This window comes from Ctenopharyngodon idella, chromosome 3 (assembly GCF_019924925.1).
Source record: "Ctenopharyngodon idella isolate HZGC_01 chromosome 3, HZGC01, whole genome shotgun sequence".
Lineage (NCBI taxonomy): Eukaryota > Metazoa > Chordata > Actinopteri > Cypriniformes > Xenocyprididae > Ctenopharyngodon > Ctenopharyngodon idella.
This window is the reverse complement of record NC_067222.1, coordinates 54,758,458-54,776,476: the sequence shown is the minus strand read 5'-3', so window position 1 is coordinate 54,776,476 and position 18,019 is coordinate 54,758,458. Positions and strand designations below refer to the sequence as shown.

General features: G+C 37.3%; 2 long non-coding RNA genes across 2 annotated transcripts; one reads left to right on the top strand and one right to left on the bottom strand.

Moving 5' to 3' along the window:
* The first annotated feature begins 3,960 nt into the window (after positions 1-3,960).
* LOC127508949 (uncharacterized) lies at positions 3,961-5,392 on the top strand. The gene is made up of 3 exons (XR_007929025.1): positions 3,961-4,101; positions 4,883-5,107; positions 5,211-5,392. It is a non-coding gene; the product is annotated as an uncharacterized LOC127508949 (long non-coding RNA).
* A 6,471-nt stretch (positions 5,393-11,863) lies between these two features.
* Positions 11,864-15,989, bottom strand: LOC127509006 (uncharacterized). The gene is made up of 4 exons (XR_007929089.1): positions 15,830-15,989; positions 12,873-12,911; positions 12,493-12,771; positions 11,864-12,316 (listed from the first exon to the last, which is right to left on the bottom strand). It is a non-coding gene; the product is annotated as an uncharacterized LOC127509006 (long non-coding RNA).
* Between the last annotated feature and the right edge of the window lie 2,030 nt (positions 15,990-18,019).

Below are 18,019 nucleotides of genomic sequence, written 5' to 3'. Positions count from 1 at the left end.
TTGCAGCGCAATATTTGACCAGAAGGGTAAAAATGACGGTTATTTTCGTCAGTTACGCATCATTAGATCTAGCATTCTGCCCGCTTTGAAACAAACACACAGAGATAAAGCAGTGCGTAAGATTACATTTATTGGAATTAATGAATTATAGCATTTATTTTTAATTAATTGTCGAGAGAAAAAGATTTGTACCTTCATTTGTTCATAGTCTCTCTATTAACAACGAAGCTGTATGTTTAATTACTTCAAAATAGCGATGTAACCCCCTTGTTGCTGAGAAATATAATGTAGCAATTCAGTAAAGAGGCTATTTTATTACTAAAATTCATGGGGCAGCGTTGATAAGTTTCTATGCTCCTGAATGTTTGTGTGTGTGTGTGCAGCGTGATCTCCGCTCTCTGTGCGAGTGACATATGCATCTGTGTACTTAAATGAAATCGGCGTGTACAACAACAAAACAGTATGACAAACATGCTTAAATGGGCGCCGTCGTCTTGTCAGTCAAGAGTGAGGTGAAATCTGACTCCTGCTGATCTGTGCTGCGACTCTCGTTCGGCGCACGCCGACACTTTAGTTTTTAATTGTAGAGTCTGTTCTCTAATGGGGGTGTAAGAACATATCGATACACATTAATACCGCGATATTATGTTTGCAATACTGTATCGATTCTCAAAAACACTATCGATATTTATGTATTTATTTATTTACATTCAAGATTCGTGGCTTTGTGTTCGGTTTAAACCACAGACTGTATAAAACCCAACCGCTAGATGGCAGTGTTATCTCAGAACATAATCTGACGCGGAGCCGGAGAAATGCAAGGTGACGGTGCATGCATCGCTAGTGTTAGCATTAGCAAACCCAGCTTACAAGACGATAGAATTATTCCGCTCCCGCGGTATACAGAGCTTAAAGGGTTAGTTCACCCAAAAATTAAAATTCTGTCATTTATTACTCGCGTTCATGCCGTTCCAGACCCGTAAAACCTTCGTTAATCTTCCTTTGTGAGGCCTGCATAGGGAGCACTGACATTTCCTCTCTCAAGATCCATAAAGGTACTAAAAACATATTTAAATCAGTTCATATGAGTACAGTGGTTCAATATTAATATTATAAAGCAACGAGAATATTTTTGGTGCGCCAAAAAAAACAAAATAACGACTTATTTAGTGATGGTCGATTTCAAAACACTGCTTCAGGAAGATTCGGAGCATAATGAATCGGTGTGTCGAATCCACAGTTCAGAGCGCCAAAGTCACATGATTTCAGCAGTTTGGCGGTTTGACAAGCGATCTGAATCATGATCTGATACACTGATTCATAACGCTCCGAATCTTTCTGAAGCAGTGTTTTGAAATCGGCCATCACTAAATAAGTCGTTATTTTGTTTTTTTTGGCGCACCAAAAATATTCTTGTCGCTTTATAATATTAATATTGAGCCACTGTACTCACATGAACTGATTTAAATATGTTTTTAGTACCTTTATGGATCTTGAGAGAGGAAATGTCATTGCTGGCTATGTAGGCCTCACTGAGCCATCGGATTTCAACAAAAATATCTTAATTTGTGTTCCGAAGATTAACGAAGGTTTTATGGGTGTAAAACGGCACGAGGGTGAGCAATTAATGACAGTTTTCATTTGTGGGTGAACTAACCACAATGAATACAATGAACTTCTTTACATCTGAGAGAAGAGCTTTCTGCATGGCCTGCAGACTTTCCTCAGTTTCTGCTGATGGGTATGCTGGGCAAAAATTCATTTCAGCTCTTTTTGCTTTTTTGACTCCAAATGCTGCACTGCACTTTCCTGTAGGTTTCTGTTTTAAAGAGTTCACTGTCACCTCTGGGCAGCACAATTTTCTCAGGTGTGTGCGGTAATTAGTTTATATTTTAAACTAATTTTCCATCCGCCACAACCTGTGCTTGATCCTTTCTCAGTTAAACATGGATGCCTCTTGATAAGACTCTGGGCTACCTGTTCCATCTCCTTGTCACTGACATAGACTTTATATTTCACAATTTCCTGTACTAAACCATCAAGAATGGACGACTTCAACTTGGTGTCTGGAATAAGTACAGTGCCATTCTGAATGTAAGCTGAACTTGCTTGCTGAAGTTTTAATTCGGCATCATAAGAAAACTTAGGCACATGAAAAACAGCAGGCCAAGAGGATCGTGAACTCATAGACCCACTTGACGACAGTACATCTGTATGTTTTGCTTGGTTTAAGCAAAACCTCACTTAATTTAGATTTTTTTCCCCCAGAAAACAAGACATCTTGTCATTTTACTTGTCTAGTAAATGCATCTAGCGCCCAGGTGGCTGTTTAAAGTTTGGGCATCGCTCTGACATGAAAATTTGACAAAGTCCAAGATGGAGTCAGACTTCCACCCCCACTGAAGCTCTGGGACATTTTTTGTGTATTAAATGCACCCTTTGTCTCTTTTTTTGTAGATATGCTTAAAATGTCACTGTCTCTCACAGAGAAGATTCTGTCTAAGTTGACCCTATCAGCCAGTTCACCAGACAGACGTGGTCATTTCAGCAGGATCACTCTTGTTTGGGCGTCATCATGGCTGAAGACAAGGAGAGAGCCAGAGATGCAGAACGTAGAAGCTCCAAACCACACTGTGTCTTGTCTTGCTTTGCTCATGTAACACACTGTTGACTAAACAAAGTTCATTTCTAGCTCTAGTGACATTGTCTATGTTAAACTTGTTACAGTTTAAACATGTTTTCTTGTATATTGTTTGTATATTTATACTGATTAAAAAATTGGTGCTAATAATGTAATGAAACAATGGGTTAAAGGAAACTGTATTTATTCTGAGAACACTAAATAACTATATACAACCAATCACAGCGTAAAAATAAACAATAAATCAATGTTAACATGAAGAAATATAAAAATACAAATACATTAAAAAAAAACATTGTTTTCAAAGTTTGTACTAATTTGAAAATATCCTCAGTATAAATGATGAATTAAATAGATGGATGATGTTTTCACACATAAAGAGCATTTATGTAGCAGAGCATCTGAATGTGTCATGATCAGTGATTTACAGCACATCTAATGTGTAAACGACAGGACCTGTACTAATGACTGCAGTGTTAATGGAGTCACACATAAAGTCTTTGTTATGTAGCAGCAGATAATGTGACGGTCATGATCACATGATGCAGTGATTTACAGCACATCATCTCTAATGAGTAAACCACAGTGACCTGTACTAATGATGACTGCAGTGTTAATGGAGTCACACATAAACCAGCTCACAAAACATGCTTCTGTCATTTTAAAGTAGCACAACTTTGACCAACTATAACTCAAAACACTGTTTACTGTCAAAGTAATGGAATAACATCAAAATACGGGAAATTGAAACACTCAAAAAGCTTTGTGATAAAGTATTTAAAACAGCAGTCAAACTATATAACTGTATATATATATATATATATATATATATACATATATATATACACATACAGGGTGTATATATATATACGGGGTATACTCATTTTAGCATCACCCTAATTTGAGTAAAACTGGACAATGTTCACTTAGTTATAATATTAACCTTACTTTCATGTTATAAGTTAAACAGATGTTATGTTAAACTTAGATTTGTCAACATTTTGGAAATTGTTTTTGTGTTCATTGAGATATTGTTTAAAATGTTACTTTTCATTTACGCTGAGCACTGTATATGTTACATTACATGTCGACACTATATATAAACTAAGTTCCATCTTCATTTATTTATGGTATCTACATATGCTTGAAAACAGTTAAGGAGGTGAAGAGATTTTTGTTGTTGTTTGTTTCTTACTAAGCTAAGCTAAACTACAGCACTAGAGCATGATGGGCCATCAACACCTGGGCAGGGGCTGCAGGATTCAGCCTGATTGGTTGTTTTATCTGGGGGCTCTTGGGTGCTGAGAGCTGATTGGCTGTTTGAACTGAGGTCTCTTTAAAGGAGCCTGTCTGCTGTGAAAGGTTACAGTTGTTTTTCAGTATCATCTGGAGATCATCTATTGTTTGTGACCAGTCACTGCTTGTTTTGGATATTCAGCATTTGAAATGGCTTCCGAAGGGTACGTACTCTAACTTTCTATCTGACTATCTGTTTGCCTTGAGTACACCGCAAAGAATGTTTTACTTAGTATTTTTGTCTTGTTTCCAGTCCAAGTATCTAAAATTCTCAAACAAAGAAGCATTTCCTAGATATATAAGCAGTATTGTCTTGTTTTTTGAAGAAATAAATCCAAATTAAGTGAGTTTTTGCTTAAAACAAGCTAAATTATCTGCCAATGGTTTAAGATCTTAATTCGTCTTAATTCAAACTGAAAACAATATTTTTCTTTTTACCCCAGTGGTAGATTATTTTGCTTATTTTGATTTATTGGGTCGTCAGAAACCAAGACAATACTTTTTACTCATCTAGTAAATGCTTCTTAGTTTAAAAAAAATATATATATATTATTGGACTGGATACCAGACAAATACAATAAGTGAGAAAAGCATTGTTTTTTTTGCAGTGTAGCAGTCACCTAAAAGTTTTTATATAGCTTATTGTCAGTGGAGTCAGCTCAATTTGTAGATAGCAAGTCAAAATAGTCTTTGTGATTGAGTAAATAACAAGTCTGTTAAAATTGATGGGTAGAGGTTTCTTGGACTACTTACTGTAGCACTACAGGTCTTTCTACGTATATTCCTTTGTTTGGAAAGCTCCTTCGACCTTGTGTAATCTGATGCCGTTTGTTGTTTTTGAAGAGATGTGCTGCAGAATAAGAGTCTCACGACATGATGCCTACTTGTTATTTAACTTAGCGATATGTATTATATAACTCTTTTGTCTTCTTATTGTTCACACAGATCTTTCCACAGCAGGATCTACTTCCTCTGCCCTCACTGCAAGAAGGCTCCACGCTCTCTTCCTGGGCACCTCAGGACGGCGTGCATGCGCGACCGCGCAGAGGCAGAGGTACGGGCCACTGTGATTGAAGCCAAGAAAGAGATGTCTGAATTTACCCACAGGGGACGTTTCTGGGAGTACCAGCGTATTCAAGACATTTTGGCAACTGCTGATCCTCTTGCCAGGTGTGTAAATTACATTTTATGCTTCGCTGCTTTGTCATGTTGAAGTACAATATTCAATATTTATTCAAATGTTTGTGTATTCACTACTGTTTAATTTCCTCAGGTTGTTAGACGAGATGCAAAAGAAGGGCTTAGTGGTAACAAACAAACCTCCAGTCCTCCCTAACCCCACACTGCCTGTGCCCTCTTTACCTTCATCTGCTCCTCAAAGCCCTGGAGAAGGTGCGAACGAGCCACATGTTGTGACGAACATGACCCCAGAAACTGCTGAGAAGCATTACAGTATGAAAACACCAGCAGATGCATTTCTGGCCCAGAGCGTGACGGACCAGCTTCCTGGAAAAACACGGTATGCAATCTGAAATCTAGCGAACGAAATTATTAGTAGTAGTAATTTTGCTACTCAAGGCAGTCATTAAGGGGCATTTTCTTCATTTTTTTTTTATTCTTTGATCTTATAGAAGTGGGTTTGGCAGGGCTTCCAGCCGAGAGAAAAGGATGAATGAACAGACGGCATTTGACTTGCTGGTTCAGTCTTACCCAGTGACTCTTGACGGGTCTCCTCCGAAAAGGGCACGCAGACATGAACACGAGAGGCACTGCTACAACCGCTGGTGCAGCGAGCAGCTCCAGCTGCGTGAACAGCGTGTCCTTGGTGAGGATCCAAATACACCTTCTGTTACAGTCATATATGTAATGTCAGGGCGGCACAAATAGTGAAATCTCTTTGAACATGTGACCACAATGGCTAATGCTTCTTGTGATTTGTCTTTATAGAACATTTTGGTTGGCGTCAGCCATCTGAGTCACGAGTGGAGGCCTGGATTAAGAGACAAGGGTGGACGTCGAACATCCCTCAGGCTTCCCCAATACTCCAGCAGTGGAAGCCCTACGGGACCGCTGACTCTGCCCTTGACAGTGGCTTTGTGATGAAAATGGTTAACACTCAGCGCTGGAAAGGACTGATTGTTCAGGATGTCCCAGGGAAAGGCCGTGGCGTCTTCACCAAGAGGTCCTTTAAACACGGTGAGGTGGTCTGTGACTACCACGGACGGCAGGTCAGCCGAGAGGAGGGAATGAAGATCCATTCCTCGACTGCTGACGTGAGACCTGGCTACATGTTCTTTTACCAGAACAAAGAGGGCAAGGGCATGTGCATCGATGCCCACGAAGAAAACTGCCAGTGCCATCCCCAAACAGTGACCAATGGACGTCTGATCAACCACTCCAGAAAGAGGGCCAACATCCATCCAAGGCTGTTCGTCCACAATGACAGAGATGTCATTCTCTTCATTGCGTCCAGGGACATTCCAGTTAACGCAGAGCTCCTCTTTAATTACGGCCTGAAGAGAAAATCTTTTGCCGGTGAAGGAGTAAATTTAAGCTTCACATGTTAACGTAGGCTACACAAATTAGTGTGAGCGGGCCATTTTCCAAGCCACATTACTTTTTGTGCCTACTTCTTTTTGTTTGGCCACAAAACACCACCTCTCTTGCTCTCCAAGTTGCCCTGAACATCTCCCCTGTGGCTCTGTCTCTTTTTTAGTAGGTTATACAAATGTATGTGAGCGGGCTATTTTCCAAGCCACATTACATTTTGTGCCTACTTTTTTTTTGAGCCACAAAACACCACCTCTCTTGCTCTCTAAGCTGCCCTGAACGACTCCCCTGCGGCTCTGTCCCTTTTTTTTAGTAGGCTACACAAAGATGAATGAGCGGGCCATTTTCCAAGCCATTCATTTTTGCCTACTTTTTTCTTTTCAGCCACAAAAAAATATACACCAATAAATATATTTGTTTTCTTTCAATATTCATACTGGTACTGCAACAGGTAATGACACAAAACCTTTATACACACTCTCACAAACAGATTCAAATATACATTCAGTAACCTCTCCTTATTTCTTACAGTGAGAAGGATCGCCACATGTCTGCTGAGACAGAAAGCCCTGCTGCCCATCATCCGTTTGTCCTCGAGAGAGAGACGGCTGACTTCTCCAGCCAAGATGAGTTCAACCAACCATTTCATTAAAAGAATTAGTTCACTTTCAAATTAAAATTTCGTGATAATTTACTGTGATTCTCTGCTGTCTGCCCTGATCTTCGCCTGTATCCTGAACACTGTCTGTCCGCCTGCCTCGACCATTGCCTGTTCCTGTTTACGTCTCTGCCTTTGCACTTGCCCTGTTGATACTGATCTTAATAAAACCTGCAAATAGATTCCTCCTCTGTTGACCCTTCATTACAAAGGGTCTTATCTAGAGAAACGATCGGTCATTTTCTACAAAAAATACAACTGTATATGCTTTATATAAACAAATGATTGCCTTTGTAAGTGCTTCCGCTTTCCGTATTCTTCAAAAAGCTTACGCAGTATGTCCTATGCCTTCCCTATTCTACTTAGGGGAAAAAATGTAACTGGCGCTGCGTTCGTTCTGTAAGTAGAATAGGGAAGGCGTAGGACATACAGCGTAAACTTTTTGAAGAATACGGAAAGCGGAAGCACTTACAAAGGCAATCATTTGTTTATATAAAGCATATACATTTACATTTTCTTTCTAAAATGACAGATCGTTTCCTTTGATAAGATGAAATGTAAAACAATGTACAAGTCGGTATAATATAATATAATATAATATAATATAATATAATATAATATAGCTTTAGAAATGGTAAATGTGGTGTAGAAATGAAACTGCCAAAAAAAAAAAAAAACCTGACGCACGTTTCTGGCTAAATTTGGACCAAATCAGACGGACCGAACAAAGCCCAATTTACAATGTCTATTTTTGGGCTAAATGAAGGCCATGATAAGCCAACTTGATTTAGGCTAAAAAACAATGTTGAAGTGACGTCTTGTGCTGGGTGGGTATGTTATAATCAGGTGTCATTGTCCACAAATGCCGACCAAACAAACCCCAGTGAAAAAAGGCATGCTGCACCGGAGAGACACACAGAGCCAAAGCAAACACGGCCATCAAAACCACAGTATCATGACAAGACAAATAAAGTCTGCTTATTGTTCTGTACATTGTGATAATGATGGCATGTAAAGTCTTACTAATCCATTATTCTTTAGAATAAATACCTTCAGAACTGTTTCAAAAGTCATTATCATCTTGAAAGATGTGATTTCTTTTGTTTTGACATGTAAATGGACTTTTTTTCTAAAGATATGGTTTTGTTTTGCTTTTTATTTTATTAAATTTTACTTCACCTACTTATATGGATGTTCATTGTTTTTCATGTTAACTGATAATTAAAAATCAGACTATTTTCAATGGCGTTAAAATGTTTTTATTTACAACTGTTAAAAAGATGTTTTCCTTACAATTGTGTTAAAAAGATGTTCTTATATTTAATAAAAAGTTTAAAGTTTAAAAACAGTATCTGTACAAGAAATTTGTTACATACTGATTGTCCAAGGAAAAATTGTGACCTTCAATATTGTTGTTGAAATTTTTAAGTCTTAAGAACTGGTCAATAACACATGTAATGATCAACTTACAATACATTTATAAACAACCAGTTACAGTTTCACTTAAACATCTTCTAGTTTTACAAATCTTTTTTTTTTTTTCATTTCAAACAGGCCTAAGTTAAAATGTATTAAAGAAATAAATGTTTGAACAATAATTGTTTTTGTCATATAAAATAATTTTGGTGATCATATAGCCATTGTTTTCCGACATGCGCAGACCTGCTATGTACTGACGCAATTACACCGTTAACACACACAATTACGAGCGCGCAGATTTAAAACAGTCATCAATTAGCGTTTATCAATTATAAATTTGTGATTAGAAGAGAAAAAAGAAGTGAGGAAAATTCCAATGAAGGAACAAGACCAAACAAAAAGACTCGTAGCACTAGCAGTGAAGGTAGGAGAGTGCTTGAAGAGTGGGAGAATCAGTTTGCTGTCGATGAGCGCGATGGGCAGCCTTTCTGCTTGCTCTGCAGTAAAACACTGGGCAATTGCAAAACCTACAATATCAAAAGACATTTCGATACCACCCATGCAACATTTGACAAGAAATATCCACCTGGATCTCAGGAAAGAGCTCTCAAGATAACTAATCTTGAAAAAAAATGCCATCGCTGAACAGAATACAATGCGAGCTAGCTTAAAAGTGTCCCAGGCCGTGAATTGTAGTTTGCGAGTAAAGCTGCAAATTCCTCCAATAACTCCAGCTGCCTTTGCAATCCTCTGAACCGTGCTGTTGAAACTTGATGCATGGCATAAATGATAAATATATTAGGCAGTATCTTAGTGAAAGCGCATTTCTTTCTGTTTTCTTCCATTCAAAAATTTGCATCAAATATGACATAAGCGTGCTCCGGCCTGGGATGTTAAGTGTGAGTGTGGGAGGGGGACAATCGCGCTCGGGTCTAGTGAGAGTACACCCTTATTTACACTAGAGTTGGATTCTCATGCTAAACATGGACAAAGTTTCAAAACACGAGTTGGACGTATGACAGAGTATTTCTGTGCCAAATGACTATTTCCGGTTTCGGTACGGGATTCTGAGTTTTTTTCGAGTATGACCCTTTATCACGTAATAAAGAGCGTAATTCCTTGTATAGGCACTTCTCCCTGATAAGTGTGCACACGCACATCAACCAGAGCAAGCCCACGCCCATCAACCTGTTTTGTTCGGGATACACAAGCTGAGAGATTTTTCAACAATGTCTGTGTCCCAATTCAGGGGCTGCACCCTTTGAAGGCTGCATACATCATCGAGGCAGACTCATTTAAGAAAAATAACCCTTAGATTGCAAAGTAAGAAAGAAATTACAGTATTTTACGCCTCACAATGAATATCAGTCAATTTTATTATGGTTACTTTTCTTAAATATGACATCCTTGATGACGTATGCAGCCTTCAGATGCGACCTTCGGAGGACAGAGCCTCTGAAATGAGACGTGGCTCCTGTCACCAAAGAAGTGTGTTTTTGGTTGTGAGGGAAAGATTACCTTTTTCAGCTTCCCAAAGAACCCAGCGTTAAAGGAACACTCCACTTTTTTTTGAAAATTTGGAAATTTTTTGAAAATTTCCAACTCCCCTAGAGTTAAACAGTTGAGTTTTACCGTTTTTGAATCCATTCAGCCGATCTCCGGGTCTAGCGGTACCACTTTTAGCATAGCTTAGCATAGTTCATTGAATCTGATTAGATCGTTAGCATCTCCTTAAAAAATGAACAAAGAGTTTCAATATTTTTCCTATTTAAAACTTGACTCTTCTGTAGTTACATCGTGTACTAAGACCGACGGAAAATGAAAAGTTGTGATTTTCTAGGCCGATATGGCTAGGAACTATACTCTCATTCCAGCGTAATAATCAAGGAACTTTGCTGCCGTACCATGGCTGCAGCAGGTGCAATATACAAGAGGAAGATGAGATACACCAGATCCAACAATGCAGATGATCTGAAGGCCGCTATTAGAGCAACCTGGGCTTCATTACACCTGAGCAGTGCCACAGGCTGATCAACTCCACGCCACGCCGCATTGATGCAGTAATTCATGCAAAAGGAGGCCCAACCAAGTATTGAGTGCATAGAAATGAACATACTTTCCAGAAGCCTGACATTTCTGTTTAAAATATCATTTTATTGATCTTATGAAGTATTCTAATTTATTGAGATAGTGAATTGGTGGGTTTTTGTTAAATGTGAGCCAAAATCATCACAATTAAAAGAACCAAAGACTTAAACTACTTCAGTCTGTGTGCATTTAATTTATTTAATACACGAGTTCCACAATTTGAGTTGATTTATTGAAATAAATGAACTTTTCCACGACATTCTAATTTATTGAGATGCACCTGTATATATTTATGTGTGTGTGTGTGTGTTTTTTATGGGTTGTTATGGACTGTTTGTAATGGCAATAATGGAAACGTTATGTTAAATGAATGATACTGTGTAAAGCACCTTGACCATTCAGCCAAAAATATTTGTGTCTACTGTGAAGTAACCATGTTTCTATCAGTCATGCATGAGTGTTGCATACAGTACATTCACATTAATATTAAGGCTGGGTAAACTAAATTAACTTTCAATATAAACTATGAGTCTACTGCGGTTCACTTTATTACATTCAGATCAGCAGTGTCTAATTATGGTCTTGTCCACATGTTTGTCTGTGTCTTTTTCTTCCTTCAGCGGCACATGAACACCTGATGGATTGAACTCTCTCTTATCCACCACAGTGGCTTCAGACCCAGTGATGCAAACACCTGTGTGTTTCTAGTGTTTCTATGCACTTTAATAAATTCTACATCTGTAGTTAAAAATATTTTTATTATTTCTTAAAAAAAAAAGTGGTAGAACGTCATGGTCTGATTGATTTACACCACTAAAGCGTCATATTTTATTTTTGTTCACCTCAATAGATGGCAGAGATGGTGCTAAAGGGCTGCAGGTTAACCAGTGAGACCTTTGGTCTGTCACAATCACAATATCTACGAGAATATCATGCATCAGTCTCAGTGAAAGATGTTGTTGTTGAGGTTGGTTGTCTTTAATAGAGATTATCTTTCTAACTTTAAATCATTTCAAACTAGTAAGATGTCCAATCATGCCGGTTTTACCTGTGGAAGCATCCAGAGACTTCACTGAAATTCAAGCAGCTCTTAAAGCCAAAAGAATCACACTTTCTAACTGAATTAAAGGAAGAAATTTAATGCACAATTAACAAGAAAACATACACATGAGTTCACTGAACAATCAATTTTTCCTCTAATAGTCTTCAACTTGACTCTTCTGTAGTCACATGGTGTACTAATCTAAATAATCAAGGAAGTTTGCTGTGGTGCAGCAGGCTCAATGATATTACACCGTGTAACCGTGGAGACATTTGTGAGAGTCGCTGCATAATATCATTGCACCGAGTCTGTATATCGTCTATTATTTCTCGATGTCCTACACCAAGTGCGTCAATTCTATTGTGCAATGCAGAAAATTCGGCTTTTATTATGTTGCGAATGGTTGCAAATTCAGCTGCCGATCTGTCTCGATCCTCCTGGAGGAACGCGAACAATGAGTCCAGTTTGTTATCAATAGTTGACATTCTGACGTGTAATGAATCCAGTTTGTTGTGAATAGACGCGGTCTCCTCTGATGATCTGTTACGATCAGCGGCGAGGAGAGCTGCTATTCTGTTAACAAACTCGTGCTTCCGACGAGCTTCCCTTCGCTCTTCTTCTTCTAGAAATATAATAACCAAAACTTAAATTAAAGGCCGTTATCGAAGGAATAACAGTTAATTGCACATGCATCGTTTTGATTAACACGGGTATTCTATATAATTTTAAACAAATTAATATACCAAATATTGAAAATGATTTAGTTTAAAAGAATAATAAGGAAGAATCAAAACTTACTGCACTTTATTTCTTCATGGGCAGTGGGAGTCGTGTTCCTTTGTGGACTGGATCCGTTGTCACAACGCCTGTTCTTCTTTGGAGGCGCTGCGGAGCTCGGTCCCGGCTGCTCGCTGGCTTCCGACGGTAGATCTACCGGTTCGCTGATGGATATCATTTGTTCCTGAGGATTTGTTCTCGTTTGAGTAAAATTAACGGTAGAGTCTCGTCTCCCAACCCTTGATGACTCGCTTGTGGCGGGGCCTCCTTCACAATCGTCTCCGGTAGGGTCAATGAAACCTGGGAATGTAGCCAAGTTGGCTAATAATATTAAAAAAATATACTTTTTTGGGTTAACAGGAATAAAATATTCTATCAGTAGAAAATAGTATTATTTTTACCTTTGTCTGAGTCTGCGATGACGTTAGGGCTATCCGCTACTGAAAAATAAAACATAACAAATTTGTAAATTAAATTTTTCAATTGATACACATTTATTCCTACAATATAATGACATATCAGCAGCTGTGACTATATTCACATTGATATTATAAACATGTTTACAGTAAGACAATTGTCTTTAAACAACTGTAACAAATAAAATATCAACCCACAAATTAATAAAAAAATTAAAAATGTGTTCAGCAAATTGGTTCAAACTCCATATACAACTCTAACACAAAACATACACTTTTAATAATCAAATACTTAATATCTGTTTTTCTCAGATGGACAATAACAATGTAATATTAAGCCATTTATACTACCTCAATCAATAACACTGCGCTTAAAAAAATACTTTTTAATTATTATATTATATACATAATCTGAATACAGCAAAATGAAAGGAAAAACATTAATAATCAAAAGAAACTGAAAAGAAAATACCAATACAGAAAAAAAATATATAAATACAACAAATTATTTAGAAGTATTTAGCAGATTTCAAAATAATAATAAATAAAGGATGGGTATTTAACATATGGGTCATTCCTGTTATGCAGTGACTTTTATGAGTATTTATTTACTCATATTATTTCTAAAATGAGTCACATATTTTTAAGAAATGGCTTAAATTGTATATTTAGGTCTTCTTTATCACTTAAACAGAGATAATAGATTTTTTTTTACACACCTTTTTATTGATATATGCGTTCAATTTTATCATGTCCTCAGTGCAAAGTAATCAACTTTCAGAAGAAATATAAACCATGAAATGATAAAAACCTCAAAATATTTTTAAATTATATTATAGACTAGGCTAAACTGCCTCTAATCATACATATAAATCATGTGAAAATAGTTATTTTTTAGAGTTTTCCTCAATTACCGTGTCCCTGAAGTCATCTTCCACCCTGTTAGTATGTACTTTCTCGCCTTCCAAAACCGACTGCAATTTCATTGAGACCATTTTCAAGAAGCGACATCATTTCTTTTTCTTGCTGGAATTCAACTGTACAAGCTGAGGTTAGCTTCAACTCTCACTTCTAACTTTTTTTTAGTTTTTGAAATGTTATCCTGCTTGTCCCACCCTTAAAGTTCCACCCTGTTAGGCTATATTATGGAGAATGTTTGTCCTATCAAAAAAATGTAAAAACAAATCTGACATAGTTATAAAAGTTCTGTTTATCTGTAGAAGGTTAGCTAGCTTAATGTTGATCACTCAAAGAGCTATGGCTAACTTAGCTCAAACTTTTCCACCCTGTTGGAATGTGAAACTAACAGGGTGGAAATTCGAATGGAATAAATAGTATTTAATGTACATAGCAAATTCTATACATATGTATATATTATATAAATGATTTATTTTTTTAAATTTCTTTGTAGTCTTCGAATTGTAATAATAATATAAAGATACTGAATAATGAAAATAAACTGCACAGTTCTTTATGGAACCTTATATAAAGGGGCTCTCTATTCAGCACCAAAAAGGGTTCTACCATTATTACAAAGACCCTAATTTGGAACCTAATTTTAGAAGTTTCACATTACAGTTATACTGTAATGTGAATGTCTATAATGTAAAAAATATAAATTTTATTATTTATATAGAAAAATCAGTACCAGTATTAGTATCAGTGATACTGGCCTTCATTTATTAAAAGATGCAATTAAAAATATGCTGTTGTTATTCAAAAAAGGACATTCTCTAACCATCTGAGCAGAGAATTGTTTTGCCACCATGATTGATTGTGATAAGGAACCACATAGCTATTTTTTGTGTCCCTCCCCCAAAGGAAATCTGGATTTTTTTATTTTATTTTATTTTTTAATTATTTTGAAACAATATTATATAGGTGCAGTTCCACACATTAAAGATGGCAAACCATGCAGGACAATGACGGAAAGCTCATCCACTGTAAGAACCTGTTAACACTGGTGTTCCACCCTGTTATGCTCCTTTCCACCCTGTTAGACAAGTCATTTTAAATAATAATTTGGCAGCAAAGTTAAATATTTGAACCTTTTTTTCCAACACTTATGAACAGTGTTGCCAAGTCCGCGGTTTTCCCGCGGAATTGGGCTACTTTTACACTGTTGCCGCGGGTTAAATCGACCCAAAATAACGTGATATTTAGCCCCTGGAATGTGATTTTACCAGGGGAGCCCCGCCAAAAACACGAATTTTACCCCCCAGAAAGCGATTTTTACCGTGGGACCCCCTGAAATGCGATTGGGCTAGTTTTGGGCGGGTTTTGTTGTGAAAACCTGGCAACCCTGCTTATGAAGCCAAAATGTTACCGCATACCAGGAATGACCCATATACATAAAATACACAGACATTGAGGCGCACATGAAACTGAAAGTAAAAATATCAAACGGAAATACGTGCGACGTGAAACCGAAAGCGGAAATGACAGACTGTAAACACACACGGATGCTGCGTGTATCATGCCATGATCACCACATGTATGGAGAGAAACTACATGGTACAAACATATCCAATTCATATTTCACGCCGGTCCGAGGAAAAAACGCCATCCGAAGAGCATATCCAACAAATATCATAGAAAACTGATATGAACAACACTGTTCAAATTAAAGTCATTTCAAAGTGCAGCCCCGGACGCTTCATGTCAGCAAATACAGTGTGAAGTTTTCGACACCGCATTTTCCTTCACCAATAACCATAATAATATTAAGAATATTTAAATTCATCCCGAACGTTACTCGCTATCAAATTGACAAATAATTTCTGAATAATGTTTTTAACATGAGCTTTTAACACATGAAAACAATCACCCCAGCAATTCCGTACAAGAAAACACGTTTTCCAGACTTAAGGAAATAAATCCCCAGGCCAGGCATCACAACAAGGCGCAAATGTTAAATAAAGAGGATTTTCTTTTTTACTTACAGATTCTTGGCATTTTTCTGTTGGAGAAGTGGAGAAGAAGTCCGTAGTTTCAGAGTCGATCAGGAGCGCACAATTTCCTGTGTTTTCCAGGGTTTCTGGACCGTTTATATGATCCCTGATTGAAAGAGGAGGGATTGGGATCTGGGGGTGTCCTGCCCTCAGGGAAAACCTACTGACGAATTTAAGGTTTCAATCTCTTTACTAGAAATAACTGTTAAATATGCCTGCTTTATATTTATAAGAAAATATATTGTTTTAAATACCCCTTACTATCCGGGGAACGAAAAAGCACATAGAAGTTTAACCTATAAATAACAACCGAGTATTTCTAAGCCTTTATTAGAATATATATATATATATATATATATGATATCTGCCCGTGCATGTATAGATCTGTAAAAATCATATCACATTATTTATCTACGGCATCATTAAAATCATACCCTACGCTATTAATAAAATAGTATATTGATTTAAATCGGATTTGTATTGTATTGATTTTTACATATGCTGCATAAACTGGTGTCGATGTTCCACCCCTGAGGCATTCACAACGGCTGTGCAAAGAATTGCAAATACGCTTATTGTTTGAAACCAAATCTGGTGCCTTCTTTTGAACAAACCCGCTGAATAGCCCTATTGTGGGGTTAAAGCGGCTGACATTAGGTGAGCAGCGGGAAGACGCCCGTAAGGCGCTGTCTCTGTCGCCAGACTGCTTCGAGCAGCAGCGGGGGTCAGTCTTCATCTCCAGAAGGCGCGTCTCAGCAGCAGCTCGAGCTCTCAGAGGCTGTTATTGATGTTTGAGACACGAGAAGGTGCAGCAGCCCCAGGGCCTCGATTAACTGCGACACTGTTGAACTGACAGTCACAGCAGCGAATCTCCTGATGTGAACAATTACAGCTTTGAACTAACCACTGCAAGCCACTTTGAGAGAGAGAGTTTGTAAACCATTTCATGTGTGTCAGAAGGAGTGTTTTCCTGCTCTCTGAAAACTGTAAGAAATTTTATATTTTCATTTAACTAAAACTATAATAATTGGCTTCAGTAAATTTAGTAACTGTTTGCTCTTATTATTAACACTGGTATTTTATTTATTAACATCTTCATTAAAAGAGCAGAATGTTTTTCACTTTTGAAATGAATGTGTGTGTGTGTGTGTGTGTGAGTGAGTGTGTGTGTGAGAGAGAGAGATTTTTTTAGATTTCAGTATAAACTAAAAGCAAATGTTAGCCTTTTCTTTCAGACATTGCTGCAGGAGATCTTTTTCCAGGTTTATTGGTCTTTATATTTTTTATTTAACTAGCAGAATGTACCCATTTGCAAAACAACTTTTTAAATTATAAAAATGAAGAAAGTTTACTGTGATAGATAGGGGCAGATTATACAGTCCTAGTTAGGAGCAGAATTTGTCTGAACAGATATACAGAGCATTTAAGCATTCATTTGCAGGGTTGATTGCTTACTTAGCCCCATAACAGTATATATATCATGAGTAATAATCACACAATCATATTTTTTATGAATAAGCATTTATTGCAGCGTCCTCTCTTCGTCTTTACTGGGAAATGTGCAATCATGTCTTTGCGTTCATCCAGTGGGGGGTGGTCCGATGACATCTTGGCATTCTGAAATGGAAAAAGTAAAAAAATAAATAAGTGAACAATACATATGGGTCTTATATTGTAGTAGATAAACTGAAAGAATAGACAGGGTGGTAGACCATGTGTCGAGGGTAGAGATCTAAGTATTATCCATCAAAGTATAATTTCAATGCAAATGATAATCAAAATTCCACTACTATATTCAAACAATACTGTCTGGCCTATTATGCTCTCTACTTATACTAAAGGAACACATGCTTCCCCTCAGAGCACTTACAAGTTCATATTCAAGACCATTCACACCTGTCCCTGAACAATGCAACAGGCATCCCCCCCAAAAAATCCAGAACATACAGAGCTCCTGATGCTATAAACTGATACTTGGGCAACACTAATAAAAAGTTAAAAAATGAATGAATGAAAAAAATGAATTAGAACCCTAATATGTTTGATGTCTTCTTAACATTGTATTCTTATTTTATAATGCAACTTAAAAGAAATAAAACCATTTCTCATTTAGATAATGAATGTCTGTTTGATCGTGCTGTCAGTCAGCTGGAGATGGGGAACTCATATTCATTCTCAATC